Below are 25,564 nucleotides of genomic sequence, written 5' to 3'. Positions count from 1 at the left end.
TCATTTTTGTTAAAAACAAGGTCAGCTCCATGTTCACATTTATATTAGGGTAAAACAATTTCAAACACAAAAGTATCATTGAAGTCCCTTACATTATTGCAACAAAAAAAATCCTTCAATAGTGCATTTGTAAGCAAAGTCCTTCAAAACTGCACAATAGCACAAAGAAGACAGAGTCTGTGCAAAACCCACCACATACATTATTTAGAAAATGTAGTCATTGTATTGTCCATGAGAAAGACAAAACCAAGAATGTAGTTCAACAAATAAATAACACTTTCAACAAAGCTTGTGAATATCCTTCTTGGATAACGAAATGGAAACATAATGTTCTGGAACAAATGTGAAAATGTTCAGGTCCTTAAAGAGTATCTTCGATGCAATCTCCAGCGCAGTACCAGAATCCGGAAGATCCACATGCAGCTTAGAAGTGGATTTCATTGTGCGGCTCTTTTTGGACTCGTTGCTAGTAATGTCACTGCTGTTTAGACATTTCATACTTAGTCATCATTATCTCCTGAAGGAGGAGCGAGAAAGAAAGACATTAGTCATCATTTGAATACAGACGATCTTCTATAATAAAACCAACATCAAATCATTTGGTCTCCAGTAAATAAGTTTACTTACCAGTTTGAGACCAGAAAAATGGTTTGAGCCTTTAGAGTTAAAGAACAAGTTACTTACCTTCGGTAACGATATATCTGCTAGAAACATTAGTTAGTGATAGATTCCTTACCTTAGAATTACCCCCAAGCATCAGACTGGATCCGGAAAGTTTTTCGTCAGCAGTATCCCTGCACGTCGGAAGGCGTCGTGCAGCTCTGCGTACCTCGCTGGCGTTGTAGTCACCGAGATGACGTCGCAGGAGCTACTTAGACGTGCCCACGCTCGCTGACATCAGTTCTGTACATGACTTTCTGCGCCAGGAACGCAGAGCCATGCAAGATACTGACCACTGGTGCATTGAAACTAGGGCCCTGAAAGGGACGACCTTTAACCTAGAAATCAGTCCGTAGAACGGGGAGGATGGGTGGGGCGGTAAGGAATCTATCACTAACTAATGTTTCTTACAGATATATTGTTATCGAAAGTAAGTAATTTGTTCATCTGAAATGAAACATGTTAGTGATAGATTCCTTACATTAGAATAGATACCCCAGCAATACCAACCCCGGTGGCGGGTCTGCGAACAAAGATCACACAATAAAGTCACGGAGAACAGAACGGCCAAAGAAGCCGTCTCTCCAGACTTGACCTTCAAGGCAATAATGCTTAGTAAAAGTGTGCAGCGAGGCCCAAATGGCTGCCTGACAGTTGTCTTGCAGGGGAACACCACGTCCCAATGCAGTAGTAGCTGCTGTCACCCAGACAGAATGGGCGCAATACCCTGTCGGAGGTTCCTTTTTAGCTAGAGAATAACAGGCCTTGATACACACGACAACCCAGCGGGACAGTCCTCTTGTGTACCGCCCGGCCTTTCTTGGCGCCCACGTAGCCAACAAAGTTATCCACCCGGAACTGTTGTGTGCGATTCAGGTAAAATGAGAGCGCACGTTTTGAGTCCAGGCGGTGGAGCCTCTCTTCCTCTCTGGAAGGGTGCAGTGGCGGAAAGAAAGTGGGCGAGGTGATAGTTTGCCCGATGTGGAAGGCAGTGACAACCTTTGGCAAGAAGGAAGAATGAGTGCGAAGCACAACCTTGTCCGGATAGACCGACAGAAAAGGAAGCTTACAGGTAAGAGCCTGGAGCTCACTCACGCGCCTAGCGGAGGTGATGGCAACTAGGAAAGCAGTCTTTAAAGTCAATAAATGAACAGGACAGTTGTGAAGCGTCTCAAAGGGAGTGCACATCAAATAGGTAAGAACCAGATTCAAGTTCCACTGCGGCATCACAAATGGAATTGGAGGGAAAAGGTGAGAATTGCCTTTGAGAAATCTATTCACAACAGGGGACTTGAAAAGAGAGGGCTGATCAGGGAGCCTGAGAAAGGCAGAAATTGCAGAACGATAGCCCTTAACAGTGCCCAGAGCAGAGCTCTGCTGAGCCAGAGAAAGAAGGAATGAAAGGACTTCTGAAAGAGGGGCAGAAAGGGGATCCACAGGCTTTGCTGTGCACCATGCCACAAATTTGTTCCACCTGCAGGCATTTACCGATTTAGTGGAGGGACACCTGGCTGGCAGAATGATATCACAGACTTCAGGAGGCAAGTCAAAAGGAATCAACTGTCGCCGCTCAATCTCCACGCATGTAGGAGGAGGCTGGACAGGTTCGGGTGGAGGACCGTCCACTGCTGCTGCGACAGAAGATCCTCCCGAAGAGACAGTCAGATGGGGGATCCATGCTCATACTGAGAAACTCGGGATACCAAACTCTTCGAGCCCAGGCGGGGGCCACAAAAATGACTTGTGCCCGGTCACGCCTGATCTTCTTCAGCACTCTGGGTAGCAGTGGTAGCAGTGGTATAGGCGGAAAGGCGTACAATAGACCACAGCTCCACTCGTGACGAAAAGCGTGGTCGAGCGAGTGCCGCCTTGAAAACACCAACGCGCAGAAGTGATGACATTGCACATTCACTTCGGTGGCTCTCCCCACTGTTGAAGGAGACCTTGCGCCACCTCCGAGTGAAGACGCAATTTGTGATCCATCATGCACCTGCGGCTGAGTTTGCCCACCTTGGCGTTCAAAGAACCTGTCAAGTGTTGAACCGTCAAGGAAATGCCTTGATGTTCCAACCATGTCCAGAGACATAGAGCCTCCTGACATATGGTCCATGACCCCACCCCGCCTTGCTTGTTGCAATACCTCATGGCGGTGGGGTTGTCTGTAAACACCTGCACCACTCTCCCTTTGACAGAGGGAAGGAATGCTTTCAGTGCAAGTAGGATCGCCCAGAGCTCCAGAAGGTTGATATGGAGCCAGGACTCCGCCGGAGACCAGAGGCCTCTGATCTCCTCCTCCCCCATGTGGACGCCACATCCTAAGAGGGACGCATCCATCACCACTGTGTGCTCCAGTTGGGGAAGGGAGAGGAATCTGCCGCTGATCCAACGTTGGTTTGTGAGCCACCACTGCAACTGTTGCGCAGTGCCCTCCCAGATCTGATCATACTCGGACTGGTCCCCTTGATGCTGCGCTCACTGGAACTTCAGGTCCCATTGCAGAGCCCGCATATGCCATCCTGCATGAGTGGTCAGCAGGAGGCCATGAGGCCCAGCAGCCTCAAAGTCATCCTGACCGGAACCCAGGACAAAGGCCGAAAGTTATGAATCATAGCCTGAATGTCCTGACTCGCTGTTCCAGGGGATAAACCCGAAACTGTGCAGGGCCCAGAACTGCTCAGATGAAAAGTAGCTTCTACGAGGGAATCAGGTGCGACTTCGGCACGTTGATGGAGAACCCCAGCAAATGCAGGAGGTCCGCAGTAGTCTGAAGGTGGGAGGCAACTGCCTGGGGCGAGCCCACCTTCAACAGCCAATCGTCGAGATAGGGGGAAGCCTGAAACCGCTGATCTGAGCAGATGAGCTGCGCCCACCGCCATCATCTTCGTGAACACCCGAGGGGTGCTGGTAAGGCCAAAAGGGAGCACGGTAAACTGTACATGCTCGTGGCCTCCCGTGAACCGCAGGTAACACCAGTGGGTCAGCAGGACGGGGATATGAAAATAAAGTCCGGCAAGTCCAACGCTACCAACCAGTTTTGCAGGTCTAGGGCAGATAAGACCTGAGCAAGTGTGAGCATCTTGAACTTCTCCTTCCGGAGAAAGCGATTGACGTTCCGAAGGTCTAAGATAGGACGCAGGCCCTTGTCCTTCTTTGGAACCAGAAAGTAGTGGTAACAACCACAAACTACTTCTGGCGTCGGAAAGCGCTTGATAGCCCCCTTGGCCAAGAGGGCCGTAACTTCCTGCTGAAGAAGTGCCAAGTCATCCCCAACATGCGGGGAACTGAGGTGGCATGGCTGGAGGGGTAGTCTCGAAGGGGAGGGAGTAGCTCCGTCGCACTATCTGATGAACCCACCTGTTGGAAGTGATGGTGCTCCAGTGGGGGAGGTGATGGTGAATCCTGCCACCCACTGGCGTTTGTTGGGCTTGAAACACAAACACTGGACTAGGAAGGTTTGGAGGCAGTGGCGGCAGGGGAGGTGGTGGACTGACCCGCCCGCTGGCCCCTTGACCCACCTCAGGGGGTCCCACGTCCGAGGGTGCGCTGAGACTGTTACTGCGCAGGCCTGTGGCTCTGAAACAAACGTGTTTGGGCGCCCCTTCCTTGGCCACGAAGGGAGCGAAAAGCAGTAACGGAAGGAGTGCGCGTGGCCGAGAGACCTAAGGACTTTGCCGTAGCCTGCGAGTTCTCAAACCGCTCCAACACACAGCCTGCTTTGTCGCCAAAAAGGCGGGTGCCATCAAAGGGTATGTCCATCAAAGTGTTCTGGACATCCCCGGAAAAGCCAGTTGTCCTCAGCCAGGCATGGCGGCGTAGTGCCACTGTCGTGGAAATCACCCTGCCCAGCGAGTCGATGGTGTCAAGGCCACAACAAATTGTGAACTTGGCTGCATCTCTACCCTCAGCAATAGCTTGGGAGAGCACCGTCCGGGCCTCTTCCGGACACTGAGGCAGCACCTGCGCAACAGTGTCCCACACAGAATGGGATTAATGGCCCAAGAGGCATGCAGTGTTCACAGACCGCAGCCCTTAACTGGCTGAAGTCAACTGTTTCTTTTCAAACTATTCCAGTTTCTTGGATTCCCTATCTGGAGATGCGGAAGGGAATGCGCTTTGGGTCGCAGAGGCTTGGACAACCAAACTCTCAGGGGTCGGGTGTTGGGAGAGGAAAATGGGGTCACCCGAGGCTGGGCGATAGCGTCGGGCCACGTCCCTATCCACAGGAGCCCCCTGTGTTGGGCCTGGACCAGGTGCCCAAAAGAACGTCTGAAAGTGCATCATTAAAGGGCAGCAGTGGCTTCGTAGAGGAAGACGCTGGCCAGAGCACTTCTGTCTGGAGGTTAGTACTGACAGCCACCGTAGGGAGCTCGAGGTGGAGAGCCTCGGCTGCTCTAGGCAACACCACAAAATATGTGCCACCCTCCTCCGTAGCCACGGTAGAAGGAGACAGTGAGCTAGGTTCTGGAGTAAAATCCATGTCACCTGCATCCTCCAAATCCTCTTCCCAGTCCGGATCTAACTCGCACTGGGCTGCGCGAGGGTCCTCAGACCCTCCCCAGTCCTCCCCTTCCCCCCCAAACTCCCGGACAGGCGGAAAAGAGGGAGGCGGATGGAGAAAGGTATAGAAATTCCCTATTGGCGTCAGTATTGGCGTCGATCGACACCGGTCCAGCGCAGTCTCCTCGTCGGGGTGGAAGCCGGTGACGGCGTCAGCCATGGATCCAGCCGATGCCGGCGGCGGTGCCGTAGACGTCGATGTAGGTCGTATGATTTCACCCGACATCGGCTGGGATACATGCATGGATCCAAGTGGGTCTCGCGTCGCCGAGACAGGAGTCGTCGTCATGGTCGGAGCCGGTGACGACAGAGCGAGGACCCCCATTTGGACCCGCGGGGCCCGAAGGAATTCTGGTGAGGCCCAATGAGTCACAAAGGCAGGCCATGGCTGACAGGAAATCCTGTAGCTGGGCCGGAGTCATCGACAGACCCGGGAAGGCAACTGCGCAGGTGGTGGCACCACCCGCACCCTCAGCCATGTCACGCTAGAGGCTAAGGGAAGGCGAAAGCGACAGAGCTTCTTTGACTTCTTGTGCTTCGCCTACCTGACTCAGAGTGCGAAGACTTCAACAAATGATGGTGGTGGTGGCAGCTCCGCGACCTGTCCCTCGACCTCCCATGGGACCTGGACCTTGAACGGCGCTAAGCCGACTCCGGGGCCTCCAGCAACTTTCGGGACCGCTGCTGCAAAGTTTTCAGAGCGATGGCCCGGCATTTGGGGCACGACTCAGTCGTGATCGCGCCCCAGGCGGTAGAGAAACACACGGTGCGGGTTCGTCACAGACATTGTGCGTGGACAAGCTGCGCACAACTTAAAACCGGGCATCCCTACACACCAGGAGTCAAAGACTCAAAACAAACAGAGACAAAAGTCCCAAAAATAACTCAGTCAAAAAGTGACTGGGGTACCGCTCTCTCTGGATCTGCGCTTGCTGGCGCGGAAAAAGGAAGAACTGATGTCAACGCGCGTGGGCACATCTAAGTAGCTCCAGCGACATCATCTCAGCAACTACGACGCCAGCGACGTACGCGGAGCCGCACGAGGTCACCTACCGATGCGCAGGGGTACGGGTGACGAAAAACTTTCCGGATCCAGTCTGACGTCTGGGGGTAATTCTAAGGTAAGGAATCGATCACTAACATGTTTCTATCAGATACCTCGTACGAGGAAACAAATGCAAGCATATGTGATTTACTATATGCCTAATAGAGGAGCCTTTAAAAACAAACTTAATTCATGGCCCCTCTCCTTTTCCTTGGATCTTCCTTCTCCTAGCTCATGATTTCTGTGAGAAGTTGGCCTGGCATAAGATGTCCACTATTGTAGTGGGCGCCTTGCACCAGTCAGAACAACCCTTATTGATGGTGGGTTTGAAGTAAACCTTATAGAAAGCTATCCTAGTGGTAGCCGTGGAGAGCTGCCTTCAGGCTAAGACTTAGAGGCGAGTTAAGCAAGTTGTTTTACCAGTCTATAATCTCTTGAATGGTCAAATTAAAGTACACCACACAAGGTATATATTAAATATTTATGTATTTATTCTAAACACAACACCTCTGGACTCTTTATGAGGTCAGAGGTCAAAGTACAATACAAGGAACTTAATTAGCATTCGATAAGTTGCACACTATACGTTATGCCCTAGGGGCCTCACAAACCATATACTAAAATAGTGGTATAAGAACCACGTGAGGGATAGAAGTCAGGCCTAGGGCCTGTAGAACTGCTGGGGCAACCAGGAACCACCCAAGGTAGGGACACAGGAGATCCACGGGGGACGCGTGCAGGGTTTAAACACAACAGCGAATCACCATTGACTTTCTATGGAGAACGAACAGGTTACAATTTTAAAGATTAAGGATACTTAGAGGTGAACTACGATGGAACCCTTTTAGACTAAGACACTTCGAGAGTCAAGACCGGTGGGAGCACCAGAGTACTCATGTTACCTCACCCAGGGAAGCGGGGTGCATAGGTGTCTTTTGATGTGTGGTTTCCTCATCCATTCCTATGGAGAGCTAGGATGAAATGCTGCAGGCGACCAGAGGAAAAGTGTCCGGTTGAATCCAAGGGTGGATCGGAGATGTGAAGAACCTGAAAGAAGAGGGGACAGAGTCTGGGTCACTAGCCAGTGACCAGGATGGCGACAGGAAGATGCCAGCCGATGGCAGGTGCTTTCAAGTGAAGTAGGTGAAGCTTGACTCTTTAGCCAAGAGGACCAGGAGGCGTCGACGACGACCAGGAGCTGGATTCAAGCTGCTCCACGAAGGATGTCGAGTGCAGCAGCATAAGAATCCGGATTGGACCCAACAAGCCTTGGCAACAGCAACCCACGCAAGATGACAAGATTGGCTTCGGTGCAGACCAGCAAGGTCTGAGGGACTCACCCTTTGGAGGGGAGTCATACATCTGGAGCAACCAGGAAAGCTCAAGAAACAAAGTATTGTCCTTCGTGCGGGCCGCCAACGGACTAGGAACCGTGAAGGAGCCTCGAGCTGCGGTGAAGAAAGGGGACTCACGGGTCATTCGTGGAGTGCTGCCCTCTGTACTTCGGTGCAAAAGGTGCTCAGGCAGGGTCTTCAAATACCCCAATGCACAACTTCGGGAAGTAGGTGCAGTCGCAAAAATGCAGGATGTCCAGGAGTTCCAGTCCCACGTCTCTCGTGTCAGCTACATGTCTCAGCTCTGCTGGGAACTCATGTCAGCTTCAGAGATGTCTGGAAGTCAGTGTCCTGTGTCGCAGATTCCTCGGGATCCGGCGGGAGCCTTGAAAATGAAGACCGGCAAAGCTGCTTCTTTGGTGCCTGTTTGAACAGGGGGTCACTCCTTGACCCCAAGGGAGATTCTTCAGTCTTTCAGTGGAAATGAAATGTTGAAGGTCTTCAGAGTTTCGTCCAGGGTAATCTAAAGTCCTAGGGGACTGGATTCCTATACTTAAACTAAGTTTAGGGGTTGGGCTAACTCTAAGGTCCCACCTAAGGGTGGACCTGGGGAGGGGGTGGTTACAGACCTGGGGCTGAGTGCCCCAGCAACCGGTTTGAACTGGGAAATGCATGGAGCACCTTGTGTGCCCCAGGCAGTGTCTGAAAAGCATTCTCTGAATGCAACCCACCCTGCCCCAATACACTAAAACATGTCTGGGGAGGTGCTGGCACCTCCCTGGACAGGAAACCTATTGTCTAGGCCTCCCCTGCCAGAGTTTCGTCCAGCAGCAGGAGGTCAGACTCGTGTCTGTGGCAGCAGCATCCATTTTGTGATGCTGGGGCTCTGTTTAACTTTAACCGGGTATACCAGTGTGTACAAGTCTTTTCCCTCTGAAAGGGTGGAATGCTACCCCTGCCGCCAGAACTGGCCGGGGGGGGGGGGGGGGGGGTAGTATTCCAAATCGTTTGACACCTTACACGACATGTTTTGATAAAGCCAAACCAAAGTTAGCATTTAACCGCAAGGATTATAATGCACTTGAGAGTATATGGTATGGCTAGATCATAGAACAGCTATAAGGAGATATTTCCGAATGCTGCAGAGGGTGCTCATCTCATGCTAGGGCACCATCTCACAAAAAACCAAGCACTCTGCCTTCAGGTTGTCAAGGTCTGCCATAGGAGTGACTTGTAGGTTAATATGTGCCTATATGTAAGGGTAGATATAGGTATTCTACATCTAAGTAAGGGGTGCATACACCACCTTACCCAGGCTGTAAGTGCAGACCTGTGGTGTTATTTTGGAGGGTTAACCAGGGGTGGCACAATTCATGCTTTAGCCCTGGTAGGCCTCAGTGGTCCCTATGCCCTGGGTACCTAAGGTACCTTATACAGGGACTCATAAGGGTGACCCAGTAACCAATCTGATATGTACCTAAAGTACATGGTATCAATTTAGAGAGAGAACAGCTAGGCTGTGGTCCTGATTAGCAGGGCCACAGCCAGGCTAAAGTCGAAAAACCAGTGAAACACAGCAAAAAGTGGGGGTAACCATAGGAAGCAGACCCTACTCTCCTACAATTTCCTTCGCTTTGTTGTGGATATAGTCCACTGTTAACGCAAGCTGAATTTAGTTCAAAACATTACTTTCACATTCAGCGACCCGAATATATTATATTTACATATGATATGCCACATTTTGTACTATTGTTTCTTCTTCCTTATATTTTTATATTTCCAAATGGAGAAAAAAAAAGATTAGAAAAAGAATTAAACAAACTCAAAAGGTAAATTTGTTTAGTTTGATGACAATACGCAATGAACAGAGGTTCTTATGGGGGCAATCTAATTTTTCAAACATTTGTCTTTCAGCACAGAGAATTAAGATTGGGTGTTCTGTGCCCATCCTCTACAGGTAGAGAATTAACAAATAAATATGTCTGACTTTACTCTAGTGGTTAACACGGTCAGCTTTTAAAACACTAACAAATAAATGTGCGTGTTACTTTCTCTGTAGAATAGAAGGTATTGCAAATTACTTTTCATCTGCCTTGAGTGTTATTCTGTTGTAGCTTTGCCAAAGCTAACCAGATGTGATGTTTAAAAGAACAAAGTCTGCAGTGTGGTTAGACAAAAATAATTATTTTCATTGTTAACAAAGCAGGATATGTGAAGGAAGAATGATATGCAAAGAAATGAATTAATGAAGTTACTTCCAGTAACGCTCTTTCTGGTGGAGACTATCCAACCGCAGATTCGTCACCTTTTGATTACTCCCCCAGGTATCAGACAGGATCGGAAAACTTGTCAGCAGTAACTCTGTGTGGTATTATGAGGCACCATGGACCTCCGTACCAACAACATTCCGCTCCTGTAATAATGTGCATAGCCAGCATAGGCGTTATTCCCACATGCTTATGGCAGTTGCTTTCGTGGTTGACCATGCCCCAAGACACACAGCCCTGCCAGGAAATCAGTGTAAACCAATGCAGAGATTGCTATATGTGGGATCTTTTGAAGACAGAGTGCAATCCACAGAATGGAGAGGATGGCAGGGTTCGTGAGGAATCTACTGTTAGAGTCTTTACCAGAAAAAAACATTACTGAAGGTAAGTAACTTGTTCTTATGCTAGAGACTTCTAACTGCAATCCCCTCACCTTTTGAGTAGATACCAAAGCAAAACCTATTCAAAGGTGGGTCTGTGAATTGACTCAAAACATAGTCCAGAGTGGGGTGAAATACCCTCTCGGTGGACAGGGCTGTCAAGACATTAGTGCAGTGTAAACGTATAACAAGACATCCACGTAGCAGCCTAACAAATGTCCAGAACAGAAACTCATAGTGCCAACGCAGTGGTAGCAGCCTTGACTCTGGTAGAATGGGCACATAAACCTGCTGTTTTTTGTTTGGGCCAATGCATGACATCTTACTGCACAGCACAATCCTACACAATTGTACATTTCGGACTGGTTTTGCCCTTCTTAATTCCCACAAACCCCAAAAAGAGTTGATTGTGGACTTGTTGGTCTCTGGTAAGATCAATGTAAAAACTCAGCATTCTTTTAAGGTCCAGGCAAAGGGGTTTCACATTCTCTTAAAAAGGGCGAAGCCGAGCATAGAATGCCATTCAGTTGATGGCTTGACTGACATGGAACTGCATGTCAGCTTTTGGAGGAAAGGATTCCCAAGTTCGCAGAACCAGCTTTTCACAGGAAAAGATGGTATACGACAGGTTGACACAGAGCTTGGAGTGCACTTGCTTGTCGAGCTAATGTTATGGCAACTAGAAACACTTTAATGAGGGCAAGGAGACGCAAGGAACAGCTGTGCAAAGGCTCAAAAAGTGTGAAAATCAAATATGTGAATATAAGGTTACGGTCAGTACAATAACTGTTAGCAATTATTGTATCATATTGCTTGGTCATTTCCCTGTGTTAATACCCATAACGCAAAACTGTATAGATCATTTATTATTTGTGTTTGTTTTGTTTTTGTTCACGAAATCACTTGGGACGCACTGCACTTTACACTGTACATATAACTTTTTGTATATGTGTTGCTGTTGTAAATATGGACACTTTTCATGAGTTGAAATATAAGAAGTCTTTCTTATAAATTTTGCATATGTGTGCTTCTTTCTTTGCCAAACCCTTCTCTGCTACAAGTGAATATTGCTTATTTAAGCTGTTTAGTATTGTATATTCTATAAATTGGTATGCCACAGGAACCATTGTTCTTTGGATATGCTCATGGGGAATGCCATGAGCCCAAGATATTTCTGAAATGTTGAAGCACAAAAAGAAATTCAGGGAGGTGTGGGCTTGAGTGGATTCTACCACACTTGCGTATACAGACAGCTGCGCTAGCGTGAATTGAAAAAGTAAACGTTTACCTACCAATTTTGGGGTAAAAATACCAGGAACTGCAGCTAAGAGAATGGCGCCTACCCCCCTGTTTTCCAACATATGTCAGGGCATATCATTTTGGACAGGAAAGTCCTATATTTGCAACAAAATCAGGTTAAAGGGGAATTTACTGCTTACAGTGGGTTTAGAGTACAGCGATTGTTTTCCACTAGTTGACTTTATTATCACTGTCATTTGCGCTTTATTTGTCAGCTTTAGTGGGCATTAGTTCCTCTTCTTGTGTTTGTTCCTCCCTGGGGCATTAACGCATTACTTGTGTCCTTCCATTGCGCACTTTAGAGTTACTACTGTTTCTGTCACCATCATGCACCACTCTTCCCCCAGATGCTCATATGCTTATCCCCCTCATTGCTTCCTCGTCTATTCACTCTACATCTAAATGGGCTCAGGTAGAAGAGACAGTCAAAAACTTTTCATGAGATCTACCCTGAGACTTTCAACTTCTTTATGTAGGACCTGAAGGACAAATGTCAGAGTGTTATTATGGAGAAGATTCTGAATTCGGTCACGGTGCAAATAAGTTGCATAACTGGGACACACATGTACACGATCATGGAGTTTTCAAAGGATCATAGCCTCAACCATGTTGCTGACAGTAAAATTCCCCACCATCTGTCAATTAGCTAATTGTGCCAAAGTGGAAAATAGGAAAGGTTTGGGTCACTGGCATAATATGCAACGTTAAGATTCACAGGCTACTTGGAGTACAATTGAAATTTGGCAGTCTGCCAGGGTCTTCAATAGAGGCGATTTGTATGAGACCATAGTACCTCACCTTAGAAAACATCAAACTAGAATAGGAGATAAGGAAGGTCAGTTAAAAATATGTTGATCCCTTGTCATGCAGGCAAAATTGATATGGAATACAATACATCTAGAACCACCAATGGATGAAGTACTGAACATTCAGCTGTGCGTGGGTAACGAAAGAAAGATGATCACACTGACTTACTTAGTAAAGTAAGATGAATGACTCCCCTGATTTGGCAGAGTCCGGCACACAACAGAAATTTGATATGGCACTCTGCATGGTGAATTCGATTCTGGCAGAATGTGAACATCTAACATATTGTAGTGGGATTGGAGGTTGGTGGTGTACAAGCCCCACTTGTACAACGCTGTAAAGCATACACATAAGTCCAGGAGTACAAAAATGAAGTTAAGTGTGTGAGAAGGACAATGAGAACTTGGATGCCAATGGTTATTTTGATGAACTGTTAACCATAATGACCAGTATTTGTTTTCTATTCATAATATTCTTTATTTACTAACTATATTCATATTGAGTATGCGTATGAAAAAATAAACAAAATAAATATTTTTTTAAATCACAACACTTAGATTGCTAAGAGTCCGAAACACAAAGTGAGAATAGTAGAGTCAAACACAATTGTGCTCTCAGGGCATCTTTAATGACCAATAGTCCCTGGCAGAAAACATACTTATGTCGCCTCTAACTGGTCATCAACATTTACAAGTCATCAGACTATATGAACAAAATACATTTACTTTCTTCAAAAATAATGCTACAGGTGGATGGCTTAGACACAGACTTTTTCCATCCATCAAATGACCTAAGAGACCACTTCCTTAGAGTCAGACTGAGCAGACAGACCTTATTCACTAAGCTCTCTTTCATGTGCAAGTGTGTGTGTTATAATGTAGACTTCCATTTATTTAACAGTTTTCCTGCGCCCAGCTTTTTGGTGATTTCATAGAATGTCATGTATGTAATGCTCTGTGACTTTATGGGGTTCTGAGCTAGTTGATCTAGAAACCTGTGATAAACGGTTGGCGCCCTTCGCTGAGAGTCAGAGCATTGAGGTCTGTGAATACACTTAAATAATTCAACTACCACATCCTGTTTCAACATGTAATTCACATCATCATTTAGTGACGAGGATGGCCAGACACCTATCACCAGTAGCAGCAGCAAAAATCTTGATGACATCACTCCCCAACATCAAGTAATGGTAGGCCAAGAGTTAGCAACTTCCTACCCCTGCCTCCACTGCCACGCAGTGCTGCCGCACCTAAAAACACCATCCGCTCACTTTGCACAGTGGGACCTGGCTCCTGTAGTGAAAACAGGATCCCCAGCCTGAAAACAGTTATCAGAGAATCAGCGCAGCCTCACACGCTTCTAATATTGAACACACAAAGCAGTCCTCCTTGCGACAGCTTCCTTGAAAGATTCCCCCCACACGTGCTAGCCACAAGCAGTCGGAATACTGCCTCTCGATAGCTGCCTACCCAACACTCTGTGCCGTAAAAGCCCCTACCTCCAAAAGCCAGATATTACTGGCAGCTCACTGTGCACCAAGACTTCCGTCACCTCTCAATACAGTGACACTGCACCACCGCACAGCTGTACAAGCACCAAGTTATGATCTCTATGATTTTTTGCTCTGTGTTGTGCTGTGCCATAATTTAGTGCGTCTGTTGAATGTCACTGTGACTGTTCATAATGAGCTCAAACCAGCTTATTGGCATGCCCCCCTCGTTTCTCATGCCACCTAGATATCTATCAATTGAATGCAAAAATTAGACAGACTCTTGAGGACTACTTGGTGGCTCTTGAAGGCACACGTATCTCTTCACTCAGGAAACAAACACTTCTAATAGGCTGTTTGGGTACGGAGGGCCAACATGCATATAAAATAACTGCTTCAAGTGTATGACGATAGTGGAGATGAGATCGAAGGTGTATACAAAGAGGCCAAATGGAGATTACAGCACGGATTTGCTAAAGCTGTGACTATAGTGATGCAATGTCACACATTTTTTCATTCAGCCACAGAGATCCTTTGAGCCGGTAGATTACTTTGCTGCAAGACTACGTGAGTTGGCTGCCAAGTACAGATTTGGGCTAATGGCAGAAGAGTTGATTAGGGACCAATTAACAGTCCAATGCAGCAGTAGAAAATGCAGGAGAGGCTAACAGCAGCTAGCAATGCCACACTTAAGGATCCTTTAAATATTATCAAGCTAGTGGAGGAGTCATGCAGGAGATGCAAAAAAATATAAGCTAAAACATCTCAAATGTGGCGGAATCAGAACTGGTAAATGCAGTGAATACAAAACTGACTGTGACAAACAGTAACCAAAGCAAAGAAAATAGTATGAAAGTTGGGGTACCATCGAATTTCTTAGGGAGATCTTCCTCCCATTCTTGTTACAGGTGTTGTAGCAGATTCCACTAGGGCGACTCAAAAAATCGTTTTGCCACTGGCAAGGAATGCCAAATCTGTAGCATGAAAGGACATTTTGCACGAGTTAGCAAAACCTCAAACAAATGTGTTGCATCAGTGGATGAGATAAAGGAAGTGGTTGAACACACAGTTCTGATGGCCTGTGATATGTCTGCAAGTGAGAGGCATGAATAGGATATGAAGAAGAAAATACTTTCCAAAGAGGGTTTTAAAGTGAATGAAAAAGAAATCATACTGATGGTTGATTCAGGGTCACTATACACCATCATAATCAAGCAGCTGTTTGAGTAAAACTTAAATCTACTGATGAAATATTGAAGGGCTATCATGGAGCGAACATTAGGGTCATGGGATGTTGGTCTGCAAAACCTGAGTTTATGGATTGGGAAACCCATGGGAAAGGTGCACATAATTGTAAATCCAAGAGCTGCCAACCAAGTGATGGTCGTGGATTACGGAGAGCCAGGAACAGTTCTGGAACAATTTTAAACCGTGTTTGAGAACAGGTTAGGAGAAACAAAAGAATACCAACACCAAATTGTATTGAGGAAGGATGCCTTGCTGGTGAAGCAGAAGTGAAGAGTATACTTGAGCAGATGAGCAAGGATGAAGTCACAGAGCCTGTTGAGGCCACACAAAGGTGGTCTCCCGTGGTGATAGCACAAAATAAATCGGATGGGTCGCTGAGGTTTTCTGTTGACTTACATAGTCTCAACTAGAATGTTGCCATGGATTATTTCCCTCTGCCAGACAACAATGAGCTGATTCTGTTGTCTGGGGGAAAGTACTTTTCCAAACTAGGCCTAAAACGTGCCTACCATTAGGTGAAACTGCATACAGATTACAAGCATCTGACACGTTTCATAACGAGCAAGGGGATACTTCAGTTTAACAGGTTGCCTTTCGGACTGTCATCTGCAGCAAGTGTTTTCCAGAGGATAATGTCAAATGTGTTGTCTGGAGTTTAAAAATGTGGTGTTCTTCAAAGGCGACATTTTGATCTATGCAGAAAACATTGCTAATGCTGATAAATTTTGTGAGATCTTATCGCGCATATCCAAGGCTGGAATGAATTTGCTAAAATTTCCATTTTTGATGCATTAGGTCACATTTTTGGGGCACCTCATCAAGACCTAAATTGAAAATCTGAAAATTGAAATGGAGTCTGTGCTATACTCAATGAAAGTGCATGGTGTTAAGGACAAACTGCCTTCTTTCATGGGGTGGGTGGAATACTGTTATAAGTTTGTAGGAGATTTTCCTTCTAAAATAGAGCGCTTGAGAGAGTTGCTGAGAAAGGGTATGAAACTCACATGGGGTAAGTTCAACAGGAAGTTTTTGAGCCACTTAAGGACAACATTGCCAATGCTGGCATTTTGTTTCTATTTCAAATTGGCTTAAAGACGATCCTCAATGTGGATGCCACTGTGATAGTCATATTTGAAGTGCTTTTTCAGGTGCCTGGGAAAACAGACGACAGGGGCCTTTGCTTTCTGTTCGTTGGCCAACAAGGTAAGGAAGTATTCAGTCATCGGACAAGAGGCATTAGCTGATGCCTGAACAACAAACCATTTTCATACCTTTTGGGTATCAGGATGACTCTGAGGCGGATCATAAGCTTTTGCTGAGGATTTTGAGACCTAACGGCACAAACAATTGTTCTGGACGTTTGGTAAGGTCGGCTGTGAAACTACAGGATTATGATTGTTGTATTGAATATTTACCTGGCTGGAAGAACAAAGTGTCTGCAGATTAGTATGAATTTGACACAGAGGAAGTGGTGGCAGATGTGGAGGATGCCACTGAGAGCTTGCAGGAATGTGTGTCTATGCAGGATTGGATGTGTGCTATGGAAGGGGATGTTGTCCTCAAAGCTGTGGTAAACAGAAGAGTACATACATTTCCAGCTAAGGTTAGACTATTTCACAAGGTGGCTGAAGAATGGTCTTTGCTTGGGGACAAACTCATCATGAGGGGCGAAAGGCTTGTGCCACCTAGTGCAGTAAAGAACAAACCTATATGTTTGGAGCATGAGGGATATTTCGGTCAGACAATGCTCAGACTCAAGGAAAGATTTTACTGGACTGTAAAGGATAGACAGGTGAAGAAATGGGTAGAAGAATGTCAGGTGTGCAGAAATTCAGTGAAGTGGGCAAAACTGTGTGGGGAAAAGTTATGCTTGGATATCTTAGGCCGTTTTTCTTCTTGCCTGAACATGAGAGGTATGCATCGGTCTTGGTGGATGAAAAATCAAAATGGATTGAGGTGGCCTTTATGAGATGTGTAAGCACGAAGGCTACAATTGCAGACTGGGAGAAATATTTAGGAGGCAAGGTATTCCCTCTATGTTGATTACTGATAATGGCGTGCAACTTACTTCAGGTGAAATGAAAGAATAACTGAGCAGCATATGAGCGAAACATAACAGTACATGTTTGTACAACCTACAAGAAAATTGTCCGGTAGAGAGGATAAACAGCTTGATTAATGGGAGACTATGGAGTTGACCAGTGATGCAGGGTTAGGTTTTTAAAGTGCTGTATTTGACATGTTGTGGGCATATTGCACCACAGTGAATCCCAACATGGGCAAAAAGCCCTTCGAGATGATGAGAGGTAGTTCGTTCTTTTGTGGATGCAGGAACACAGTTTTTAAAATGTGGAAACTAACTTCATTGGTCAGGCCTGGTGGTGTGGGCTGGGGGTTCTCCATGTTTTGGGGTCCATACAGAGTGAAGACAGTGGGTGGAAATGTATTTAAGGAGAGTTGCTTTGTACCAGAAGGGTGGGAAATATTAGTGCAGCCATAAAGGATAGCAGAGTGGTGTTCATGGTGGTTATTAATGACGGCTGATGGTTTTAAAAGGAAAGCAGGAGAAGTATGGGGAACATCCCATGACTGAGGAGATGCTAGGGAAACCGGTTTGTGGGTTTGGTCATTCAATGGAACGAGCGGTGAGATCCCCCATCCACCAGGATGGTTGGGTGATTTTTGGTGGGTGTAAATTCCAAGTTGTGTTTTAGTGTTCTCTGGAGCTTGGTTCCAGGTTATTCGTGATCTGTGGTGGGTCTGTCTTTGTTTGGTTCATCTTAGTGTGGTTGTTGTGTTTGATGTTTGGGAAGAAAGGGGATGTGCTATAATGTAGACTGGCATTGTAATTAACGTAGCTGTTTTCCTGTGCCCAGTCCTGTAATGCTTCCATAGAATGCCATATATGTAGTGCTCTGTGACTTCATGGGGCTCTGAGCTTGTTGATCTAGGGACCTGTGATAAACGGTTAGTGCATGGAGCTGAGAGTCACAGGATTGCGGTCTGCGAATAAACTTATAGAATTCAACTACCACAGCCTGTATGAAGCACAAGTACAAAGAAAATACTGGGAAGAAGAACTTGGCAGACTTCAAATTTGGAGGATGAACTTGTGGAACCTAAATTGAACACACTGGCAAAACAAAACAAAATTAAACGTGTTCAGTGTGCTAGAAATTCTGTCGTAATCCACCATTATATTGTATTTTGCTCTCATAATCTAGGGAGTACCGAACATAAAAGCCTCAGTAATCCTAGGCGAAATAGTGTGATATATCTAGCTCTAAATGTATGAAATATGGGATTGTAAATGGGATGATGTATCTATATGCAAATGGGGTGACATATGTAAATTGGATGATACATGTTAATTCTCCCTTTAGAGGAAGATTTTATAGGAATCAATTAGGAGCAGGAGTAGATGGAGCAGATACAATTTTACCAACAGATTGTGAGCCATGAAACTGAACAGATTCTCACTCCCCTCTATTTGCACAAAATTCGCAACATAAATGTGGGTCTGTACCAGGGACTAAAGTTCCCCATGCATATTCGCAAATATTGATATCCAAAGATAATTCCTAATATATTTTGTTAATACCGAAATACCGTAAATATGAAAGCAATGCATGCTTTCTCATATTCTCAATTCACCAATGTGATTTATCAACAGAATAGACATAAAAAGTTATGAAGACTAAAACACAGGAACAGCGATGAAGCCACTACACCATCAGATTCATTACCATCATATACTTCTCCATAGCAAGAACTCAAAACCTCATCAGCACTCTCATCCATTTCATGTGTTTTTCAGTGAAGAAAAGGAAGTGGTGACAAGCTGCAGATATGAAGTGAAGAAATATATTTAATACATACCTCATCGGAATCCATTAATACTGGAATAGCTCTGAAACAAAGAAAATACAGATTACGTTTTACATCGCAATCCAAACAATCAGTTTGGAAAAAAGACCCACCAAAATAACAGGCATTTTCAGTCTGTGACTCCTGGCTAACTGCAAAAGTCTAAGTAACACCAAGAAAAAACCATGAAATTAGGAAACGGCATCAACTTTATTAAGGGAATGAAGCAAGGGTAACACTGTTTCGCATGATGTCTGAATGCCCTCATCCTTTTCTCATGGTCTGTCCAAGTAGATAAACATTCAGGTCAGGTGCAGCTCATGAAAATAGACCTATAGATAGATTACTGGAATTACCAAAACAACATTTGACCCATTGTTTGTAACCCCCCCCCCCCCCCCCCCCCCCCTCCATCAACTAGGTTCTCATTAAGAGGAATAAACACAGACGTTTGAGCCAATGTCTGATTCTGATAAACTGATAGCATAGAACAGACTAGAACATGCAACAAGAGAAGTAATACTTATAGGTATATTCAAAACAGTCTAAGCGACTTACATACAAATCTTCTCTGTAAGCAAACTGATTTGTGGGAACGCGTAGATCCTATGAGACTAATGGGACATGGACACCTCCGCTCCCCTCTTACTCCGGCCCTTTTCATAAGGGGAACCCTCTTGAATGCTTCAGCAATTGGCAGCTGAATGCCAGTAAGTGATAAAAAACACAAGCAGCATTTTTTGGTCAGCAGCACGCTCACCTTAAGATAGAACTACTGCTTATTTTTAATTTTTTTTGGCATAATGAGTAAAATCACAGGTCTTTTCACGTCTAAACTGTGAAGTGTTTTCAAGGGTTCTGACTAGAAAAAGATTCAGGGTAAAGGATTTCCAGTTTTATGATGAAACTAAACAAATGTAACAAAATACTCATTTTGGACGAAGGACATGGTTGTAGCACCACCTCTTAGCTGTGAAAGACTGTGGATGGTTCCAAAACCCAGTGATCACAGAGTGATCCCCGATATGTCTGCAGATGAAAAGCCCAGTGCACCAGCGTTCCACTGCCATGTCCATTTTCATTACTATCATGGCAAAAAAAGCAGGCATGTGCTACGGATATCTTGTCCATTCAAGAGAATCAGCTACTCACATAAAGTTTAACTAAATCCTCCCTGTTCCAAAATGCCAGAAAACACCAAAATATCTCTGAGCATTTATGAGGGCACAATGGTGTTCCAGAAATAAACTTGAAGCCTCAGCAGGGAGAGGAGCAGTCCAGGTAAAAGATCGGACAAATGGAGAAACAAGTGCTGAAGAATTTCCACAGAAAGTTCTTGTTACAGGAGAAGTGTAATTCTTGTTGCTCGAAAATTCCTTAGTATTGCAAAGAGCACAACCACACCTGCACTCAATTCAACAGCCTCAGTTGTTCAACAGAAGCCTAAAAATTGTTTACTAAAATGTCCGTAGTAAAGATACTTACGCATCTGCAAACGTTGAAGGGATATTTTCCTCTACCCATTTCAAATCTTCTTCCTAAAGAAAGACGTTAATCACAGCATTAGATAACAGATTTCATAAGTAGCTGTGTTCCTTATAAGTAATTGTTTCTTGGGATACTTGAGCATTTCTTAACTCCATTTCCTATGCTGAACACAATTTCGCTGACATGTGGTTATGAATAGGCCTGGGCGGTAAATTCCGTTCTGCTCGCGGAATTTGGGTAATTTCGCGTTCTGCTGAGAACGCGAAATTGCCCAAAATTCTGCATTCCGCGAAATTATTTGCTTGTTCGCGTTCCAAAAATGCATGTTTGCGAGATATTTCCCCCGATCACGCAAACAGCAATTGCGAACAGGAAAAAAGCACAGCGAACAAGCAATTCCACATGTTCACAGGATTCCTGCGTGTTCGCTGAGATTTTTTACAGTTTTGCGGAGAATTGAGCAACGCGATTACGCAAATTCCACCCACCCCTAGTTATGAAGGGAACACGGGGAATCTGCATCGAATCAGGCTTTGAAAGGCTAGTCAGCTTATCTGAGGGAAAGGAAAAGGATGATCTAAAGGAAAATCAGGAAAGGGATCAGTCCATAACAGACTCTGCAGAAATGGAGTTGATTGATGCAGACAAATGTTGTGGTGTCATCAAAAGATTTTGCATACCATATTTTAATATAACCTGAGATAATATCCCTTAGTGTACCTAACATAGTGAATGTGCTTTGATTAAAACAAGCAGGCTCACAAATACTGAAGTATTCTGAAAAAGCCATCACTTAATCTTAATGTCCTGTCCAGGTGCTGGAGTTTGAGTATCAGTGGGTGCATGCATTAAAGAGTGGTTACAGGCCATTTACAGCAATCAGTCATGATACAACGCAACTGAAACCAAAACAGCTGTAGTCATTGAATACATCTTGACATCTCAGATAAAGGTATTACCCGCTTCCCTCATTCGATCGGGCAGCCTTTTATTCTTCAACATTAATGAGGACTATACCTTTATGTTGGATTACTTGGTGAATATTGCCTTTGCGTCTAGACAGGCTCTGAGGTACCTCAAGTCCTTTTTTAGGTCGAGCCTGAGCAGCATATGCGCTGCTATGCGAGGCATGCTGTCTTGATGTATGGCATACAAGCTCCGCCCATTTCCCACCATCTTTTCAATTGGCTCCTGTTACGTTCCTTGCAAAATTGTTGCTTTTAGTTTGTGAATAGGTTTAGTCCCTCCTTGGTACCGCCTCATCTGCATTTGTAAAATCCCATAGCGACTGGATTTTCAACATGTGTGGTTACACGGTCTGCTTTTTAAGTCAGTGAGCACTATTTTCATTAAGAAAAAATGTGGGATAATGGCGGCCGCTTCTTGCATTTGCAGTGTGGCCACACAGCACTTCAGGGACAATGGTGGCTACTTTTTGTATATGCAGTGCTCTATGCATGCTTTAACTTTAATAGTGGCTTCCCCCACACAGCACTCACGGGACAATGGCGGCCACTTCTTGATTTTTAAACTTTCAAGCTGAAGGGGTGCCTGCTTCAGGGACGCCGCTCTTTCGGTTTCACTTTTTTTTTTACTATAATGCTCAGCGAGAAACTCACTTCACCATTTCAGGGACACCGCACTTTCTATATCGGTACAAAAGGGGGTGGTGATGGACGGAGCATCTGAATCAATCAAACACTCACACCCAGTCAAACGATCTGGGTTTAATCCATCACCGTTCTTTAGCCCACTCTGCCACCCCAGTTCAGACATGGCTATATGCAAATCAGTCTGACCCTGTGCCTCATGGGAACAGTCCAGCCCGAACTGCTAAGCCATGTCTTCCCTGGACCGGAAACAAGCTTCCGAGGACCGGTTTCTGGCATTCCAGCCGTCTTCAGATCATTTGACTGGGTGTGAGTGTTTGATTGGTTCAATTGTACTACAAATTTTAATTCCTTTTCATATCGGTCAGACTATCATCCTTCCAGCATTTTTTGCTCTACTTCATCACTCTAAGCAGGAAGAGAATCTCCAGTTTTTGGATCCTTAAAGAACATTAAGTGTCTATACCTATAGGACCAAGGACCAGAGAGTGGATGGACAGCTCCTTGAAGGGTTTTCAGTAGCAAAGGGCAGGATAATGCAAAAATGAACAATCACTCAGCGAATTGTTCTCTGCATAAAGGTCTGTCATGCACTTTCGAAGCATCACCCAGCACACTTGCAGGCACATTCCTCTAGGGCCAAAGCTGCCACTGCATTAGCAAGTGGAGTCCCTGTCCTGGACATCTGTCAGGCAGCCACATGGACGTCAGTATACAATTTCACAAAACACTACTGCCTCGACAGTAAGGTCCTTCAAAAGTGGCATTTTGCCCTTTCGGTCGAGCAGAACTTTTTGGTTTGAGTCAACTCCAACTCACCTTCCTTGGAGGTACTGATATTTTATCTATTCACAAGGTGAGGAATCCATGTTTAGAAGTATAGGGGAGAAAATGTAGCCTTACGGATAGAGGAGTCCACCTCGAAGCTCTGGAACCAGGTTTGATTCTCTGCCAGGACGCTCAACTTCCTGAGATTCTGGGTAAATCACTTAATCTGCCTGCACCTAACAAAAATGAATGTGTCCATCTGTAACGAAACTGGTGCTCATGTAAAGGGCTCCGATACTTGATATCTTCAGGTCAAGTTCGCCCTATGTAAATCAAAAAACAAAAACTTTAAAAAAATTGGTCTGAGGTGATGTGTTGCAATTGTGGATAAAAATGCTGTAACCTTCCCCCAACCGGTTGGGGGAGGTGTAGGTGGTCAGAGTTTTATGGGCTGGGGGTTTTGGTAGTGGTTGCATGGCCTCTACCTTTATTTCTATAATTTGTTTTATAGAAAGATCCCCTGGTAAACTGACTAATAGGAGCTGTGCTATTTATTGCCACTGCCGGAGTCAGTGGATGACCCTCCTCTGGTTGCACCCCAGTATTGACCCAAAAAAGGAACCAGTGTTTTTATGTTAGTAGGGCACCCATTGCTTTAACAGTCTGTGTCCTTTTTGAACTTCCCTGGCATTTCATCCACCTGTGGCCCAAATAGAGTTTGACCATCAAAAGGTAAATTGAGCTGGCGGTGTTATACATTCGGTTTGAAACCGGAGACTCAGCCATGCATGGTGTCGGATGAGGATACTGGTGGTAACTTTGCAGGCACTTGTGTCTGAAAGTCTAAGGAACATTGTATAGTGGCATTAGATATAGCCCTGCCGTAGTCTATCAATTATGCTGCACGTTGTTGATATTGATCAGGGAGGTGTTGCAGTAGTTCTGGCATTTCATTCCATGTGGCCGAATGGTATCGGGAGAGTAGCACCTCAGAATTTGCAATACGCATGTGTTTGGCTTCTTGTGCTGCAACATGTTTACCTGCTCCTACTTTCTTTATCTGTAAGAGGCACATACCCTGTGCCTTGTAAAGTTGCTCTTTTCCTGGCTGCGTGTACCATCAATTATTCTGATGGGACTTGGTCTTTAATGTATTCAGGGTCCAATGGGCATGCCTTCCATTTCTTTTCAATACAAGGGGTGACTACCCTAGATTGATCTGCCTGCTTACATTCGTCATGTGTGGATGATAATACACTTTAAGCATAGGGAGTGAATGAGCTTTTGTTTGTGAAATAGTAAGTGTATCAACCAGGAAATTATCTTCTTGTTGGATAGTGTGTAGGTTTGCTTGGTGATGTACAGCAGCACTACTGATAATGTCATGATCGCATGATGTATTATCAGGTGGTAAGAGTGTGGATGGGTAGATATTAGGATCTGTATCATAAATATACCTTGGGTCAGGGACAGTATTGGGATCTCTCGGTGAGTCTGTGAAAATAAGGGATATTGTATTCTTCAGGTTGATTATCACCAGTAAGTGATTGATTGATTGATTTGTTGAAAAAGTGGTTGCTCAGAACGCAAGTATCCTGGAGAGGGTGCTTGCACTGACCTGAAGGTACCGTAAGTGAAGACGGAATAGGAAGGAAAGGAATTGGAGGAGGAGGGAAACAAATAGGACTTGTGCCTCTGTCATGCCTTATTTTTATTTAGTTGATGTCGTCCTCAAAAGAGTTTTTCCTTTTTTAAGCTGAAGGGAAACAGGTGGTGATGGCTTAGTGCCTAGTTTCCCAGTGCCAAGAAGTACAAAGAGTCTTTTGTTTCTTGTCTAGCTTGTCAAGTGCTCAAGTATGGGATGCAATTGTTTTTGCTGGACTCTGTGCTACTTTTAGTGTTTTTTTCGACACTGAAGATGTGGAAGACGTCAAAGAGCCTCTTGTACTGGTTGCAGACGTCAAGAGCCTCTTTTACTGGTTGCAGTCTTTTGAATTTGTGGTTTCGAGGACGACAGCTTATGCTCCAGTTTTGATGCCGAAGGCTTTGAAGATAGACCATCTTCCGTCTTCAAGGCTTCTTTCAGATCAGCTGTACGTTGCTTTGGCTCAAAGTTGCTCCGATGTGGTTTGTTTTGGTGCAGACAACAAAACAAACTTTTATGTGTATGCACCTGTTGATGGGGACCTCCATGTCCCAAAGGCAGTGGGGCACCGAATACCTGTTTGGGTGGTTTGGTAGGGGTTTGTGCGACTTTCGCCAATGTACTCATGTGCCCCCTGTATGGAATCTGGCTCTGAGTCAGAGCTATCCCCACTGCTAGCCAGCAGTGTCTGAACATCTGGTGGCGCCATCTGTCGCTCTGTCTCTTCTGTTTCTTGACTATATCCAGTGCATCTTCTGTGAGTCGCTGCATTGTTGTGTGGGCCTAATGATGCTCCGTTCACTGCAGAAGTATTTTCTTGGACTGGAACGCTAACACCCCTCACAGGATGTCTCTTCGAGCTCAGGTGACAAACACAAATTGCACACTTCATCTTGCTGTTGCAGAGAGTACAGTGTGCCAGTTAGGGCAAAAGCTAAAGGGCATGTTTTCCATCCGTCATCGATGTAGTCCTGTAGAATGGAGACAAAGAAGTTGTGAAACATCAGGCACGATTTCGGGCAGGCGCTCTGAAGTAATCAACAACACCCATTGCTGTCGTTAGGATATGAAATGCGTTGGGACTAAAGTTTAAAAAACAG

The 25,564-nt window shown here is 45.3% G+C and overlaps 1 long non-coding RNA gene across 1 annotated transcript; it reads right to left on the bottom strand.

Annotated features, from left to right (window-relative positions):
* On the bottom strand, window positions 1-20,602 carry LOC147663487 (uncharacterized). The gene is made up of 3 exons (XR_015305306.1): window positions 20,439-20,602; window positions 18,966-18,996; window positions 1-517 (listed from the first exon to the last, which is right to left on the bottom strand). It is a non-coding gene; the product is annotated as an uncharacterized LOC147663487 (long non-coding RNA).
* Window positions 20,603-25,564: the final 4,962 nt, after the last annotated feature.

This window comes from Lissotriton vulgaris, unplaced genomic scaffold, assembly GCF_964263255.1.
Source record: "Lissotriton vulgaris unplaced genomic scaffold, aLisVul1.2 SCAFFOLD_3376, whole genome shotgun sequence".
In the NCBI taxonomy this organism is placed as follows: domain Eukaryota; kingdom Metazoa; phylum Chordata; class Amphibia; order Caudata; family Salamandridae; genus Lissotriton; species Lissotriton vulgaris.
This window is presented reverse-complemented; position numbering and strand designations above follow the sequence as displayed.